The 16,880-nt window shown below is 40.7% G+C and overlaps 1 pseudogene; it reads right to left on the bottom strand.

The window, feature by feature from the left end:
- Positions 1 to 358: 358 nt before the first annotated feature.
- LOC130038131 (52 kDa repressor of the inhibitor of the protein kinase-like) overlaps positions 359 to 16,880 on the bottom strand; it is a 53,577-nt pseudogene continuing 37,055 nt past the window's right edge.

The following is a 16,880-nucleotide window of genomic DNA, read 5'->3' as shown; positions in this document are numbered from 1 at the left end:
AGTTGTTAGTATTCATGGCCTCTGATCCTATCTTGACCATGAAACAGAAGTTCAATATATACTTGCTAAAAGCTTATATAGCCTCAATAAAGGAATGTAAACAGCAACCACCAGTTATGGACAACAGTGACAGACTCATTCATTCAAACTGTAATCCGTTTCTTTAAGTTCACTTGCTAAAGACCAAATCTACACTTAAAATCTACACTTTGGCAAGCTCACATTTCTCTGGTAATTCTCTTAATTTGCAGTACAGATTTTTAACAGTAATACTTAGAAATCTTACCAGTCAAAGGTCTGTTTAGAACTTTATTGTAACATTTTATAAAATTAATTTCTTTCTCCCACACCTCCTCAAAATTTATTTCTTCAAGAAACTGGTAACTCAATACCCAAATATTGCATCCACAGTGATAATGTTTTGTCTAAAATGACTTAACTAAAAACAACTCCAAAGAGCCACTAGCAGATTTCACACAGAAGCGTGATGTGACACTTTCAATGCTATCTTTTATAACAGTTTGGTCTCCAAAGCATAAATTCAAACTAGAGCCACTTAAATAGGAGTATGAACGGACATACTCAATGGGAGATCTACTGGTCAAGACAGTCAGTGACTGGATGGTCTACATACATCATAGTTTTTCTGTAAGATTCTTTTAAATGGAAGATAAACCCTATTTTAAAGTCTCTTAGGTATTTTCAATGGTTTCTGAATTATCTGTAGGAAGCTCTGACTTAGTTATGTAGAGTTTGATATATGTGTCCACCATTAAATCCAAATCATATTTTATATCAAAATTTATATTAAGCAAAGCCAAGTTACTCGCTCTCTGGTCTCTCAAAGTTTTCCTCAGGTAAGCTTTGAGACACTTCCGCCCATTTTCATAGCGTTGATTCTCTACTTTCATCACTTTCATCACAGGAAGAGTACACAGTACCTTTAGCAGTGCATAAATATTTGGGAAAAAATTGATGTCTGGAAAATGGAGGGCTTCATAGATAGTATAAGGAAATTCTATGTCTTTCCCTCGTGTTTCCACTTGATTCTTCAACAAAGCAGCTCCGCTGAGAGAGTATCAGGACTCGGCAAGTCACTTCTGTACATGTCCGCATGGTGTTCCTCCGACGTGTTGAATTTGAGTTGCTCCATGACAGAGGTCACCAGAGATGAGCATTTAAGAGATTTTAGGTGCTGTTCTGAGAAAATGTCCTTCAGTTCCTGAATAATGTGCTCCACTGTTGGAACACTTAGAGTTTCTTTATAGTAAGTCTCAGAAGTAAGCTGAGATTTCAGTTTACTTTGCTGAGCAATGCAGAATTTCCCAGGGAGTTTCATCTGAACATCAAGTTTGGCTGCCAAATTTGTGGTGTCCTCAAATCAAAATTCATGATAAACTTCGATATTTTCCATCACTTAATTTAGTGAATGCAGAATAGCAGTAAAGATACTGGCTGCAAAGAAGACATCAGAGGTCTACCCCTGAAGGTAGACCTTTTCTAGAAAGGTAACAAAGAAGGTAGTCTTTTCCCAAAGACTCTTGTAAAAGCTAATACATTTTTAAGAACAGCAACAGTAGCAATTAAATAAAAATCTGTTACTGCACTACAGAGCAAAAATGCTCTGCCAGATACACAGTTATCCCATCTAACATTTGTGTCACTGGTTGTTTCATATAAACATAAAACAAGTGCTTGCAGGAGGTTGGCTACAGTTTCAAAAGCATCATGCCTGCCTATCCACTGAGAATGGCAAATTTCCTTCAGTTTTTTTTACCCCTTTCTTCATGCTCTGAAAGAGGACAGAAATTACACTATCAAGCTCCAAGAGCAGTTGTGGTGACTGGTAGATAAAAGAGCAAACTTCCTCAATGGTTCCTCATGCAATAGATACTCCCATAACAGGCACTGATTTTTCCAACCACATATTTAAGGCACAGGAAGAGCAGAGTGTGTAGATAGCTTGGGGATATTTCTCTAAAAGTCTAGAAGCAACAATTTTCATTTCGGAAGAAAATCCACTGGACACAATGTAAGCCTGCCCATGCCAATATTCCATGTTGAGCTCCCACTTCTCAGTGATCGTCGTATGAAATTTCATAGCCAAAACTACTGCATCAGCTTCATATGGCAGAAAGCCCACGAACTCTTCTCTGAGATTATGCAAGTAATCATCAAACCTAACCACACGGGCAGCTTCTCTTTCCCTGCTATGTCCACAGCCTCGTCAGTGATGATGGAAAAGAAGTAAGAGTCTCAATCCAGGTACCCGCCCGGCAGCAGGGCCCCTTCCAGGGGCTGCGCGTCTAACTATATCCTCTGAGAATGGCCGGTTTTCATCCTTAGTCTGCGGGGGAGGAGATTAGAGGCACACCGCGTGAGCCCAAAGCTGAGCCATTCTGCCTTCCTCTGCTCACTCAGCCAGGTACCCACCTGGCGACAGGGTTGGCGCCCCCCCACCCCCCGACCTAAAATCGCGACCCTGAAAGCCAGCCGCTGCTGGGACCATGACCTGGGGCATCTGCCTCCACTTCCGCAGACGAGTGTCAGACCAACTAATTGACGCCCCAACAGGTATGTGGACAAGCATCTGGACTGGCTGGGGGCGTGGCCTCCTCAAAGTGGGCGTGGCCTTCTCCAAGGCGGGCGGCCACAATGGCCGCAGTTATATTTCCCACTCCCAGCACTCTGGACTTTCATACCAGCCATTGTCACCTAATTCTGTGGAAAAAATTCTGGCTACCTCAACTACAATGCAATAATCCACTGGGCTACTCCAATTCTAACAAAATACCAGTACACGAGAAGCTGTACAAGCCCAATAATAAAGAGCATCTCCTCCAAAGCTTCACTAGATGCCCATCATAAGCCAAAGAATAATACCTGAGAGGAAGATCAGACTCTAGAAAGGGAGAAGGGTGACCACCATCGACCGACCTTATCCAACATTCTTTCCCATGAAAAGAAGGAATAGTACTAGTTAATTCCAGAGTTTTACCACTAGACAAACAAAACAACATGCAGAAACAGCACAAATCTCCACTACAAGGAGAGGACGAAGAAAAGAGTCCTGAATACTCAAGCGGGGTTATCCACAAATATGCTATCTCTGATAAAGAATTCCGACACGAAGTGCAGAGGATGTTCAAGGATCTACTGAAAGAATCAATGGAGGAGATATCCAGAAAACTAAAGGAAGAAATGAAAGAAACCGTAGAACGGATACTCGAGAAAATACAGGAAGAAATGACATCAGAAATAAAAAAGCTACAAAAACAAGTGTCACAAATAAAGGATTCGGTAGACAAAATTAAAAACTCAGTAGGTGCCCTTAGCAGTAGGATGAATACAGCTGAAGACAGGATCAGTGAGCTTGAAGATGAGCACCAGAAATCACATAGGGAAAAACAAGCAATGGGAAAAGACCTCAAAATAGCTCTGAGGAGAAACAGAGACCCAGGAGATGACACCAAGAGGAACAACATTAGAATCAACGGAGTACCAGAAGGACAGGGAGGAAACCCCAAGGAAAAAGCCACAGTCAAAGAAATCATTGCTGAAAAGTTCCGAGAGATAAAGAATGTAAACATCCAGATCCAAGGAGCCAGGAGGGTGCTAGCTAAAAGAGACCCTAATAAAAACACTCCAAGGCTTATCATAGTCAGAATTATGGATACTGTGGACAGAGTCACAATACTGCAAGCAGCAATGTCAAAGAAGGAAATCACATACAAAGGAGCACCCCGTAAATTTAGAGCAGACCAATCAGAGAAAACCCTCCAAGCCTGAAGGCAATGGTGGGATATAGTGAAAAAACTCAATGAAATGAACGCCTCACCAAGAATACTTTATCCAGCTAAACTCTCACTCAAACTCGATGGAATTATACACCATTTTGTAGATAAAAAAGAGCTCAGAAACTTCATAGACTCAAAACCAAATCTAAAAGAAGGATTAAAGTGGCTCCTATAAGAAGGAAACACTTATAAACACAATCAACCCCTACAGAAAGATGGCACAAAACACCATGACAATAATCTTTCTCAATGTCAATGGTCTAAATGTACCAATCAAGAGACACAGAGTGGCAAAATGGATCCAGAAACTGAAACCAATGTTCTTCTGTCTGCAAGAAACTCATCTGAACAATCAGAGCAAACACAGACTCAAAGTTAAAGGATGGAAAACAATCCTGCAAGCACACAGCTCCCTAAAAAAGATGGGGTGGCCCTACTAGTATCCCACAAGATCAATTTCAGGTTGAAAAAGATTAGAAGGGACAGCGAAGGCTATTTTCTATTTATCAAGGGATACCTCTGCACCTCTAGAAGAGCCCGGCAAGCTACCGAGAGTATCACACACGCACGACAGAGCCTGGCAAGCTACCTGTGACGTATTCAATATGACAAACACAGAAACAATTGTCACAATGGAGATGTTACTGGGCATGTTCGAGCAAATCAATGAACAATGGGAGGACAGTGACAGTGAAAGTAACATACAACAGGAGGAAATCACACTCTTAAATGTATATGCACCTAATGAGGGAACACCTAAATACTTAAAACAACTGCTAACAGATTTTAAGAAGGATATTGCTAGCAACACAAAAGTAGTTGGAGACTTAAACATCGCCTTATCACCTCTGGATATATCAACAAGAGCAAAACTCAACAAGGAAACATTGGCTTTGAAGGAAGAAATAGAAGACAGAGGGCTAACAGACCTATACAGGGCTTTAAACCCCAAAAGCAAAGGATACATTCTTCTCCAGTGCACACGGAACATACTCCAAAAATAGACCTTGTGGTAGGCCACAAAGCATACCGCAATAGAATCAGAAATATAGAAATAGTATCAACAATATTTTCAGACCATGATGCGTTGAAGATAGAAGTGAATCACACAAAGACATCGAAAAACAAATCAAACACCTGGAAAATAAACAACTCAATGTTGAACAAGGAGTGGATCAGGAAGGAAGTCAAAGATGAAATCAAAAGAAACCTGGATCTGCATCTTCCTGATGATTAATGATGTAGAGCATTTTCTCATGTGCCTTTTAGCCATTCGGATATCTTCTTTGAGAAAGTTTCTGTTCATTTCATCGCCCCATTTTTGATGGGGTTGGATGTTTTCTTCTTGTGGAATTCAACCAGTATTTTGTATATCCTTGATATCAACCCCTTGTCAGATGTGTATTCGGCGATTATCCTTTCCCATTCTGTAGACTGTCTTTGTATTTTGGTCACTGTTTTTTTGAGGTGCAGAAGCTTCTTAGTTTAAGAGAGTTCCATTTGTCTATCTCTGTTTTCACTTGCTTGGCCAGTGGTGGGAATGCCGACTGGTTCAGCCCTTTTGGAAAACAGTATGGACGATTCTCAAAAAATTAGAAATTGAGCTCCCATTTGACCCAGCATTACCACTCCTGGGAATATATCCCAGAGAGTCAAAAAAGTATAGTCGAAGTGACATCTGCACATGTTTGTTCATTGCAGCACTCTTTACAATAGCCAGAATCTGGAAAAATCCTGAGTGCCCGAGAATAGATGACTGGTTAAAGAAACTTTCGTACATTTGCACAATGGAGTACTATGTAGCGGTTAGAAAAGATGAAGTCATGAAATTTACATACAAGTGGTACTACATGGAAAGTATCATGTTAAGCAAAATGAGTCAGAAAGAGAGGGATAGACATAGAAAGATTGCATACATCTGGGGAACATAAAGTAACAAAATAGGAGACTAACACCCAGGAATGGCCGAGATTAGTACCAGGAATTTTTCTCCATGGCTTGGAGGCCAGCCACACATGGTAGGGGAAAAGGCAGCTCAGATAGAGAAGGGAGAACCAAATAAAGGGTGTTGGGAGGATCGTCCCAGAATGGGAGAAGCATGCTGAAAGTGGACTATAAACCAAACATGATTGCCACTCAATGCTTCTTTTGCAAACCACAACACCCAAAAGGAGAGAGAGAACAAAATGGAATACCCTGCCACAGAAGCAGGGTGGGATGGGGGAGGGGGGTATGGGTGTGAGGGATACTGGGATTCGTGGTAGTGAGAAATGGGCACTGGTGGAGGGATGGGTATTTGATCACTGTATAATTGAAACGCAAGCACAAAATTTGTAAGTCTACAACTATACATCATTTTGTCTCACTAGTAAAAATTAAAAAAAAATTAAATGAAAAAGATTTTAAAAAAAGAAACCTGGAAAGAAACAAGAGTGAAGATACAAGCTACCAGAACCTATGGACGCATCTAACGTTGTGCTAGGAGGAAAATTTATAGCGTTGCAAGCATTCCTAAGGAAAGAAGAAAGGTCCTACACAGATAACTTAACCACACACCTCAAATCTTATAAAAAGACCAACCAAAGGAACCCAAAATTGGCCGAAGGAAGAAATAATAAAACTTAGAGCAGAAATTAATGACATGGAAACCAAAAAAACAATCCAAAAGATCAATGAAACCAAGATCTGGTTCTTTGAGAAATTAAATAAGATTGATAAACCACTAGCGACACTCACAAAGAAAGAGAGAGAACCGTAATAAACCAAATTAAAAATGTAAAGGGGGACATCACAACAGAAACCAATGAAATTAGAAACACCATCAGAGACTATTTTGAGAGTCTGTATGCCACGAAACAAGAGAACCTAGAAGAAATGGATAAATTCCTGGATTCCTATCATCTCCCAAGATTGAAGCAGGAAGACTTGGGATACTAGAATAGATCCATTCCTATCGAGGAAATTAAAGCAGTAATCAAAAGTCTTCCCAAAAACAAAAGCCCAGGCCCAGACGGATTCACTAGTGAATTATTCCAAACATTCAAAGAAGACCTTTTGCCCGTTCTCCTCAAGCTTTTCCTGGAAATTGAAAAAACAGAAACTCTCCCAAACAGCTTCTATGAGGCACATATCTCCCTAATACCTAAAGCAAACAAGGACACCACCTACAAAGAAAACTCTAGGCCAATATCCCTGATGAACATGGATGAAAAGATCCTCAAGAAAATATTAGCAAATAGAATCCAACAACTCATCAAAAAGATCATACACCACGACCAAGTGGCATTCATCCCAGGGATGCAAGGATGGTTTAACATTCAGAAATCAATCAACATAATCCATCATATCAACAAAAGTAAAGATGAAAACCATATGATCATATCAATAGACGCAGAAAAGGCTTTTGACAACATCCAGCATCCGTTTATGATGAATACTCTTTACCAATATGGGTTCTGAAGGAACTTTCCTCAAGATAGTCAAAGCCATCTACGACAAACCCATTGCAAGCATTATCCTCAATAGGAAAAAACTAAGGGCCTTTCCTCTAAGATCAGGGACAAGACAAGGATGCCCACTATCACCACTTCTGTTTAACAGTACTGGAAGTACTTGCAATAGCGATGAGGCAAGATAAAGACATTAAAGGCATCCAGATAGGGAAGGAAGAAATCAAGCTATCACTATTCGCAGATGATATGATACGATATTTCGAGAATCCTAATTCCTCTACCAAGAAGCTCTTAGAAACAATAGTCTTGTACAGTAAAGTCGCAGGCTATAAAATCAATGCGCCCAAATCCGTGACCTTCCTATAAGCAAATGATGAGAGAGAGAAAAGTGACATGAAAAAATAATCCTGTTCATAATTGTGCCCCCCAAAATCAAATACCTCAGAATCAGGTATTTGATTATCTAAAGGACCTCTACAATGAAAACTACAAAACGCTACTCCATGAAATAAAAGAGGACACGAGGAAATGGAAACATATTTCCTGCTCATGGATAGGAAGAATCAACATGGCAATACTCCCGAAGACATTATACAGATTCAACGTGATCCCTATAAGGATACCCATGAAATTCTTCAAAGAAATAGATCAAGCACTCCTGAAATTCACATAGAACAACAAACGTTCACGAATAGCTAAAGCAATTCTTAGGAAAAAGACGTGGGGAGGCATTACCCTCTCCAACCTCAAACTCTACTACAAAGTGGTAATTATTAAAACAGCATAGTATTGGAACAAAGGCAGGGCCGCAGACCAGTGGAACAGGGTGGAATATCTGTAAAAACAAGCCCAAATGTATGAATATCTAATCTTTGATAAGGGAGCAAGAAATGTGAAGTGAAACAAGGAAAGCCTCTTCAAGAAATGATGCTGGCATAACTGAACAACCACATGCAAAAAAAAATGGGCTTAGACCTCAACCTAACACCATGCATAAAAATCAGATCAAAATGGATTAACGATCTCAACATCAGGCCCAAAACCATAAGATATATTGAAGACAAGGTCGGCAAAACCCTCCACGATATTGAAGCTAATGGTATCTTCAAAGAAGACACTCCACTGACCAACCAAGTGGAAACAGAGAGAAACAAATGGAGCTATCTTACATTAAGAAGCTTCTGCACCTCAGAAGATTCAGTAACCAGAATAAAAAGACAATCTACAGAATGGGAAAGAATATTTACTCAATACCCATCTGATACAGGGTTGATATCAAGGATATACAAAGCACTGGTTGAACTCTACAAGAAGAAATAAAAAAATGGGGTGATGAAATGAACAGAAACTTTCCCAGAGAAGAAATCCGAATGGCTAAAAGGCACATGAGAAAATGCTCTACATCAGTAATCATCAGGGAGAAGCAGATCAAAACAACAATGAGATAGCATCTCACACCACAGAGACTGACCCACATCCAAAAGAACAAAAGCAACTGGTGTTGACGTGGATGTGGCAAGAAAGGGACTCTCCTTCACTGCTGGTAGAAATGCCGACTGGTTCAGCCCTTTTGGAATACAGTATGAACGATTCTCAAAAATTAGAAATTGAGCTCCCATTTGACCCAGAAATACCCCTCCTTGGAATATATCCCGGAGAAGCAAAAACATACAGTCGAAATGACATCTGCACTTCTATAATCATTGCTGCACTAATCACAACAGCCAAGATCTGGAAAAAAATCCAAGTGTCCGAGAACAGATGACTGGTTGAAGAAACTTTGGTACATCTACACAATGGACTACTATGCAGCTGTTAGAAATGATGAAGTCATGAAATATACATACAAGTGGTACTACATGGAAAGTTTTATGCTAAGTGAAATGAGTCAGAGAGAGAGGGACAGACATAGAAAGATTGCATTCATCTGGGGAATATAAAGTAACAAAATAGGAGACAAATAACCAAGAGTGGCCGAGATTAGTACCAGGAGGTTTACTCCAAGGCTTGAAGGCCAGCCGCACATGCTGAGGGAGAAGGCAGCTCAGATAGAGAGGGCAGCACCATGTAAAGGGTTTTGGGAGGATCCTTCCGGGATGAGAGATGCACACTAAAAGTAGACTATAGACCGAACATGATTGCCACTCAATGCCTCTTTTGCTAACCACAGCACCAAAAAAGAGTCAGAACAAAAGGGAATGCCCTGCCACAAGGGTGGGGTGGGATGGGGGTGGGAGGGATGCTGGGAGCATTGGAGGTGGGGAATGGGCACTGGTGGAGGGATGACTGCTCAATCATTGTATAACTGAAATCAAAGCACAAAAATTTGTAAGTCTATAACTGTACCTCATGGTGTGAGGTAGCCAAAATATGGGAGAAACCCGAGTGCCTGAGACAGATGACTGTTTTAAGAAACTAATAAAAATAAAACTAATAAAATTTTTTTAAAAAGAAGTGAGAGTCTCTTACTTCCCTGAGGGTTTCTTCCCGAATACAGCTTTCACAAATTTCCAGCATCTGTTTCTGTTGTGTTTTCAAGCAAAACAATGTGTTAACTGCTATTGTCTCAAAGTGCTTTCTTAGGATCGCTTCACCAGAACTTATTCGGCACTCCAGTAGTGCTTTGAAGTTATCAAGAGTAAAGAGACTTTCTGGGAGTTCATAAGTTTCATGTACATCCAGAGGTATATTTTGTTTTCCTATGAGAATCAAAATTTCAAACAAAGATTTTAAGCATTCTATATTTTTTCAAGTGCTTTTTAGCCATTCTTCTTTGACAAAGTTTCTGTTCATTTCATCATCCCATTTTGATGGGGTTGGGTGTTTTTTTCTTGTGGAATTATCTTGTATAGCCTTGATATCAACCCCTTATTGGATGGGTGTTGGGTGAATATCCTTTCCCATTTTGTAGATTGTCGTTGTATTTTGATCACTGTATCTTTTGCGCAGATGTGGGGAGAAAAGGACCCTCCTTCACTGCTGGTGGGAATGCAGACTAATTCAGCCCTTATGGGAAACAGTATGGATAATTCTCAAAAAAGTTGAAATTGAGCTCCAATTTGACCTAGCAATATCACTCCTGGGAATATAGCCCGGAGAGGAAAAAAAGTATAGTTGAACGGACATCTGCACTTCTATGTCCATGCTGCACTGTTCACAACAGCCAAAATATGGGAAAAACTCGAGTGACTGAGACAGATGACTGGTTAAAGAAACGTTGGTACATTTACACAATGGAATATTGTGCAGCTGTTAGAAATGATGAAGTCATGAAATTTGCATATAAGTGGTTCTACATGGAAAGTATCATGCTAAGTGAAATGAGTCAGAAAGAGAAGGACAGACGTAAATATCTGCATTCATCTGGGGAATATAAAGTAACAGAATGGGAGACGAACACCCAAGAATAGCTGAGGTAAGTATCAGGAGGTATTTTGGTCACTGTATCTTTTACAGTGCAGAAGCTTGATCCAATTCTTTGAAGAATTTTATGGATATCCTTATAGGGATTGCATTGAATCTGTATAGTGTCTTGTGGAGTATTGCAATTTTGACAATGTTAATTCTTCCTATCCTTGAGCAGGAGGTATCTTTCTATTTCCTCATGTCCTCTTTTATTTCATGGAGCAGCGTTTTGTAGTTTTCTTTGTAGAGGTTCTTTACCCCCTTAGTTATGCTGATTCCAAGGTATTTGATTTTCTGGAGAACGATTGTGAACTGGATTGCTTTTTTTCATGTCTCTTTCTTCTGTCTCATTATTTGCGTATAGGAAGGCCATGGATTTTTGGGCATTGTTTTTATAGCCTGAGACTTTACTGTATAAGTCTATTGTTTCTAGGATTTTCTTGGTAGAGGCCTTAGGATTCTCTCAATATAGTATCATATCATCTGAAATAGTGAGAGCTTGATTTATACCTTTCCTATCCGGATGCCCTTAATATCTTTTTCTTGCCTAACTGCTATTGCAAGTGCTTCCAGTACTATATTGAACAGAAGTGGTGAGAGCGGGCATACTTGTCCCTGATCTTAGAGGAAAGGACCTTAGATTTTTCCCATAGAGGATAATGCTTGCCAAATGTTTGTTTGTTTGACTATCTTGAGTAAAGTTCTTTCTAAGCCCATTTTGGTGAGAGTTTTCTTCATAAACGGGTGTTTGATCTTTTCAAATGCTTTTTCAACATCTATTCATATGATCATATGGTTTTTATCTTTACTTTTGATGATATGATGGATCATGTTGATTAATTTCTGAATGTTAAACCATCCATGCATCCCCGGGATGAATGCCACTTGGTCGTGTTGTATGATCTTTCTAATGCGTTGTTGGATTCTATTTGCTAATATTTTGTTGAGGAGCTTTGCATCCCTATTTATCAGAGATATTGACCTATAATTTTCTTTGTTAGTGGTGTCTTTGTTTGCTTTTGTTATTAGGGAGATACGTGCCTCATAGAATCTGTTTGGGAGAGTTCCTGTTTTTTTTCCAATTTCCTGGCAAAGGTTGAGAAAAACTTGCAACAAGTCTTCTTTAAATGTTTGGAAGAATTCGCTATTGATCCATGTTGGCCTGGGCTTTTGCTTTTGGGAAGACTTTTGACTACGGTTTCGATTTCCTGATATGAATGGGTCTATTCAGGTATTCCAAGTCTTCTTGGCTCAGTCTTGGGAGATTGTAGGAATCCAGGAATTCATCCATTTTTTCTAGGTTCTCTTGTTTCATGGAAGAAGACTCTCAAATCAGTCTCTGATATTTTGAATTTCATTGTTTTCTGTTGTGATGTTCCCTTTTTCATTTCTGATTTGGTTTGTTACGGTTTCTCTCTTTGTGAGTCTTGCTAGTGGTTTATCAATCTTGTTTATTTTCTCAAAGAACCAGCTCTTGGTTTCATTGACCTTTCAGATTGTTTTTTGGGTTTCCATGTTGTTAATTTCTGCTCTATGTTTTAATATTTCTTTCCTTCAGCCGGGTTTGGGTTCCTTCTTTTGGTCTTTTTCTCAGATCTTGAGCTGTGAGGTCAAGTTATCTATGTAGGCCCTTTCTTCCTTCCTGAGGAATGTTTGCAAAGCTATAAATTTTCCTCTTAACACCGCTTTTGCTGTGTCCCATAGGTTCTGGTAGTTAGTGTCTTCATTTCCATTTGTTTCCAGGTATCTTTTGATTTCTTCCTTGATTTCTTTCCTGACCCAATCGTTGTTCAACATTGAGTTGTTTAATTTCCAAGTGTTTTATTTGGTTTTCTGCGTCTGTACGTGGTTAACTTCTATCCTCAGTGCCTCGTGTTCTGAGAAGATAGTTGATACAATGTCTATCTTCCTGATTCTGTTGAGGCTTGCTTTGTGACCCAGCACGTGATCTATTTTATTTTATTATTTTTTTTCACTTTTTTTGTTATTGCTTTTTTGGGTCACACCGGGCAATGCACATGGGTTACTCCTGGCTCATGCACTCAGGAATTACTCCTGGTGGTGCTCGGGGGACCATATGGGATGCTGGGAATTGAACCCTGGTTGGCCGCATACAAGGCAAATGCCCTACCTGCTGTGCTATCGCTCCAGCCCCACGTGGTCTATTTTAGAAAATTTTCCGTGTGCACTGAAAAAGAATGTGAATTCTTTTTATGGGGATGCAAAGCCCTGTATACATCTATTAGCCCTTTCTCTTCTTCCTTTTAAGACCAGTTTTTCCTTGCTGGGTTTTATTCTTGTTGATCTATCCAGAGGTGATAAGGTGATTTTGAAGTCTCTGACTACTATTGTATTGCTGGTAATGTCCTCCTTAAAATCTGTTAGCAGCTGTTTAGAGTATTTAGCTGGTCCCTTATTAGTTGCATATACATTTAAGAGTGTGATTTCTTCCTGTTTTACATATCCCTTGATAAATAGAAAATGCCCTTAGCTGTCCCTTCTAATCTTTTTCAACCTGAAATCTATGTTGTCGTATACTAGTATGGCCATCTCAGTTTTTTTGGGAGCTGTTTGCTTGCAGGATTGTTTTCCATCCTTTAACTATGACTCTGTGTTTGCTCTGACTGTTCAGATGAGTTTCTTCTAGGCAGCAGAATGTTGCTTTCACTTTCTGGATCTATTTTGCCACTCTGTGTCTCTTGACTGATGCATTTCGACCATTGCCATTGAGAGAGATGATGATGATGATGATGATGATGATGATGATGATGATGATGATGATGATGATTGCTTTTTGGATCACGCCCGGTGATGCACAGGGGTTACTCCTGGCTCTGCACTCAGAAATCATCCCTGGCGGTGCTCAGGGGACCATACGGGATGCTGGGAATCGAATCTGGGTCAGCCTGGTACAAGGCAAACACCCTACCCACTGTACTATGGCTCCAGCCCCGAGATAAATTATATTCATGGGGTTTTGTGCCATTTTTCTGTAAGGTTTTGTTGTGCTTATGGGTGTTTTCCTTCTTGAATTACAGGAGCCTTTATAGTCCTTCTTTTAGGTTTGTTTTGAATCTATAATGTTCCTGAGTTGTTGTTTATCTGTAAAGTTATGTATCGTTCCATCGAGTTTGAGTGAGAGTTTAACTGGATAAAGTATTCTTGGTGAGGCGTTTATTTCATGAGTTTTTTTTACTACATCCCACCATTGCCTTCAGGCTAGGAGGGTTTCCTCTGATACGCCTGTTGTAAATCTAAGCTGTGCTCCTTTGTATGTGATTTCCTTCTTTGACCATGCTGCTTGCAGTATTTTGTCTCTATCCACAGCATCCAACATTCTGACTATGATATGCCTTGGAGTCTTTTTATTAGGGTCTCTTTTAGCTGGCACCCTTCTGGCTCCTTGGATCTGTATGCCTGTATTCTCTAACTCTGAGAACTTTTCAGCAATTATTCCTTTCACTTTTTCATTGGAGTTCATTCCTGTCCTTCTTGTATTCCGATTATTCTAATATTGTTCCTCTTGGCGTCATCCCCTACTTCTCTGATTCACCTTAGAGCTATTTTGAGGTCTTTTCCCATTGTTTGTTGTTCCCTGTACGATTTCTGTTGCTCATCTTCAAGCTCACTGATTATGTCTTTGGCTGTAGTCATACTACTGCTGAGGGCACCCACTGAGTTTTTAATTTCTTCTACCAAATCCTTTATTTGTGACACTTCTTTTTGTAGCTTTCATATTTTTGCTCTCATTTCTCCATGTGTTTTCTCGACTATCCATTCCACTGTTTGTTTCATTTCTTCCTTTAATTTTCTGGATGTCTGCTCCATTGATTCTTTGATTTCCTTAAACATCCTCAGCATTTCATCTCGGAATTCTTTATCGGAGAGATTGTATTTGTGGGTAACACCTGTTGAGGATTCGGGACTCTTTTCTTCGTCCTCTCCTCGTAGTGAAGATTTTCGCTGATTTTTCATGTTGTTGTGGTTGTATGGAGGTAAAACGTTCAAGTTCACTATCACTGTTCCCTCTAATTGCGGGAAAGGATTCTGAATAAAGTCAGTGGATGGTGTTCACCCTTCTCCACTTCTAGAATATGTCCTTCCTCTCAGACATTATTCTGTGGCTTATGATAGGCATCTAGCGAGGCGTTGGAGGAGGTGCTCTTTTATTTTGGGCTTGTACAGCTTCTTGCATACACTGGTCTTTTGTCGTAATTGGAGTAGGCTGGTGGATTATTGTCGTATTGTGTTTGAGGCGGCCAGGACTTTTTCCCACAGAATTAGGTAATAAAGGTTGGGATAGAGTCCAGAGTACTGGGAGTGGAAAATATAACTGTGGCATTTGGCCATACAAAAGGTCACACCCACTTTTTAGGAGGCCACGCCCCCAGACTAGCATGTACGCATGCTAGTCCACAGACATGGGTCCAAGGGCCTGTACAGAGGAAAGGCTGCAGCTGGGGGCACGCCCATGGCAACATTCCAGTGGGTTCCCTCAGGGAGCTGTCAGGATGGGAGGCGATCAGGAGCACAGGGCGGGATGGGACGGGAAGCACAGATAACCCTCCCACCTATAATTTATTTGGTTAGAGTTGTTGAGCTTATAAGTAGAAGATGAAGGAGTTAACAAGAATCGCCTATTTTCCCTGTGCAAATTCTTTTCTTGGCTTGAAGATAGCCATCTGTCCTGCATTCTTTATTCTATCTTCTATGTATATCTATGTTCTAATCTCTTCTTGTTAATAACAACAGACATATTTCGATTGATCACTTGATCACTTGATCACTTGACTTCCCGTTAATCATCGATTTTCTCGAGCGGGCGCCAGTAACGTCTCCATTTGTCCCTGTCGCGTGCTAGTGTAGCCCAATGGTGTCTGTTCGTTCTAGGAATATGAAGAGCCTCAAACCGATCGTTCATGATCTTGATGAAGAAGTCTGACCATCTGGTAGGTGGGCGGCCACGCGGTCTTTTGACATCCGTGGAATCCAGTCGGTAACAGCTCTAGTCCAGCGGTCGTCTTTAAATCTCATTATGTAACCAGCCCATCTGATTTTTCACACCTTGGCAAAAGAGACAGCGTCCCTGATTCTTGATCGTCGATGGAGGTCGGAACTCTAAATTCTTTCTCTCATTTGAATGAAACATGATACTCTAAGCATAGCTCTTTCAATTCCTCTTTGGGAGACCCGAATAGCGTTCTCATCCTGTTTGCATAGGGCCCAGGTCTCTGAGGCATATGTGAATGCAGGAAGAACAGTGGAATCAAAGAGATGTGCCCGGAGCTGGAGGTTCTTCGTCCTCTTGGCTATTTCTTCCATGCTCTTGGAGGCATTCCAAGCTGCTCTCTTCCTCCTGCGCAGCTCAGGTGCCAGGTCATTTGTCACGTTGACTTCTCGACCTAGGTACACATAGCTGTTGCATTCAGAGATGGTCGTTCCCTTGAGAGCGAATGCGGCATCAGGAAGGAGGGTGTTTCTCATAAACAATGTCTTTGTAAGATTCAGCTGTAATCTGACCTTTCCACACTCACGGTCCAAGTCGGCCAGCATTTGTGCCGCTTGGCTGATGTTTGTTGTTATTAAAACAATGTCATCAGCAAAGCAGAGGTGGTGTAGCTGCCGACCATCTATCTTCACTCCCATTCCTTCCCATTCCAGTTGTCACATGATGTTCTCGAGGGTGGTACTGAAGAGTTTCGGTGAAATGGTATCACCCTGCCGAACCCCTCTCCTGACATCAAAGATAACTTCTTTGTAGAATGGTGAGATCCTGGTAGTGAATCCGTAATACAGCTCATGGAGGATCTTGATGTATTGAGATTGAATGCCCTGATTGGCTAGGGCTTCAATGACCATTTCCATCTCAACAGAATCAAAGGCCTTCTTTAAAATCAATGAACGTTAGACAGAGTGGCATCTTGAACTCCTGAGAAACCTCAATGAGCTTGGTTGTCGTATGGATATGGTTGATGGTGCTGAATCCTTTGCAGAACCCAGCTTGCTCGCATGGTTGTACTTCATCTAGTGTTCTGCCAATCCTATTTAGGATGACTCCAGTGAACAACTTGTAGATGACAGACAATAGGCAGATCGGGTGATAGTTGCCAATGTCATGGATGTCTCCCTTCTTGTACAGTAGTACAGTCCTGCTGGTTTTCCACTGGGATGGAACCTTGCATTCAGACAGGTAGTGTGTGAAGAGCCGAGCCAACGTATTGATGAG

Source organism: Sorex fumeus, unplaced genomic scaffold (assembly GCF_029834395.1).
Source record: "Sorex fumeus unplaced genomic scaffold, SorFum_2.1 ptg000073l, whole genome shotgun sequence".
NCBI classification, from domain to species: Eukaryota; Metazoa; Chordata; class Mammalia; order Eulipotyphla; family Soricidae; genus Sorex; species Sorex fumeus.
The sequence above is the reverse complement of the archived record's forward strand: the minus strand, read 5'-3'. Positions and strand labels throughout refer to the sequence as shown.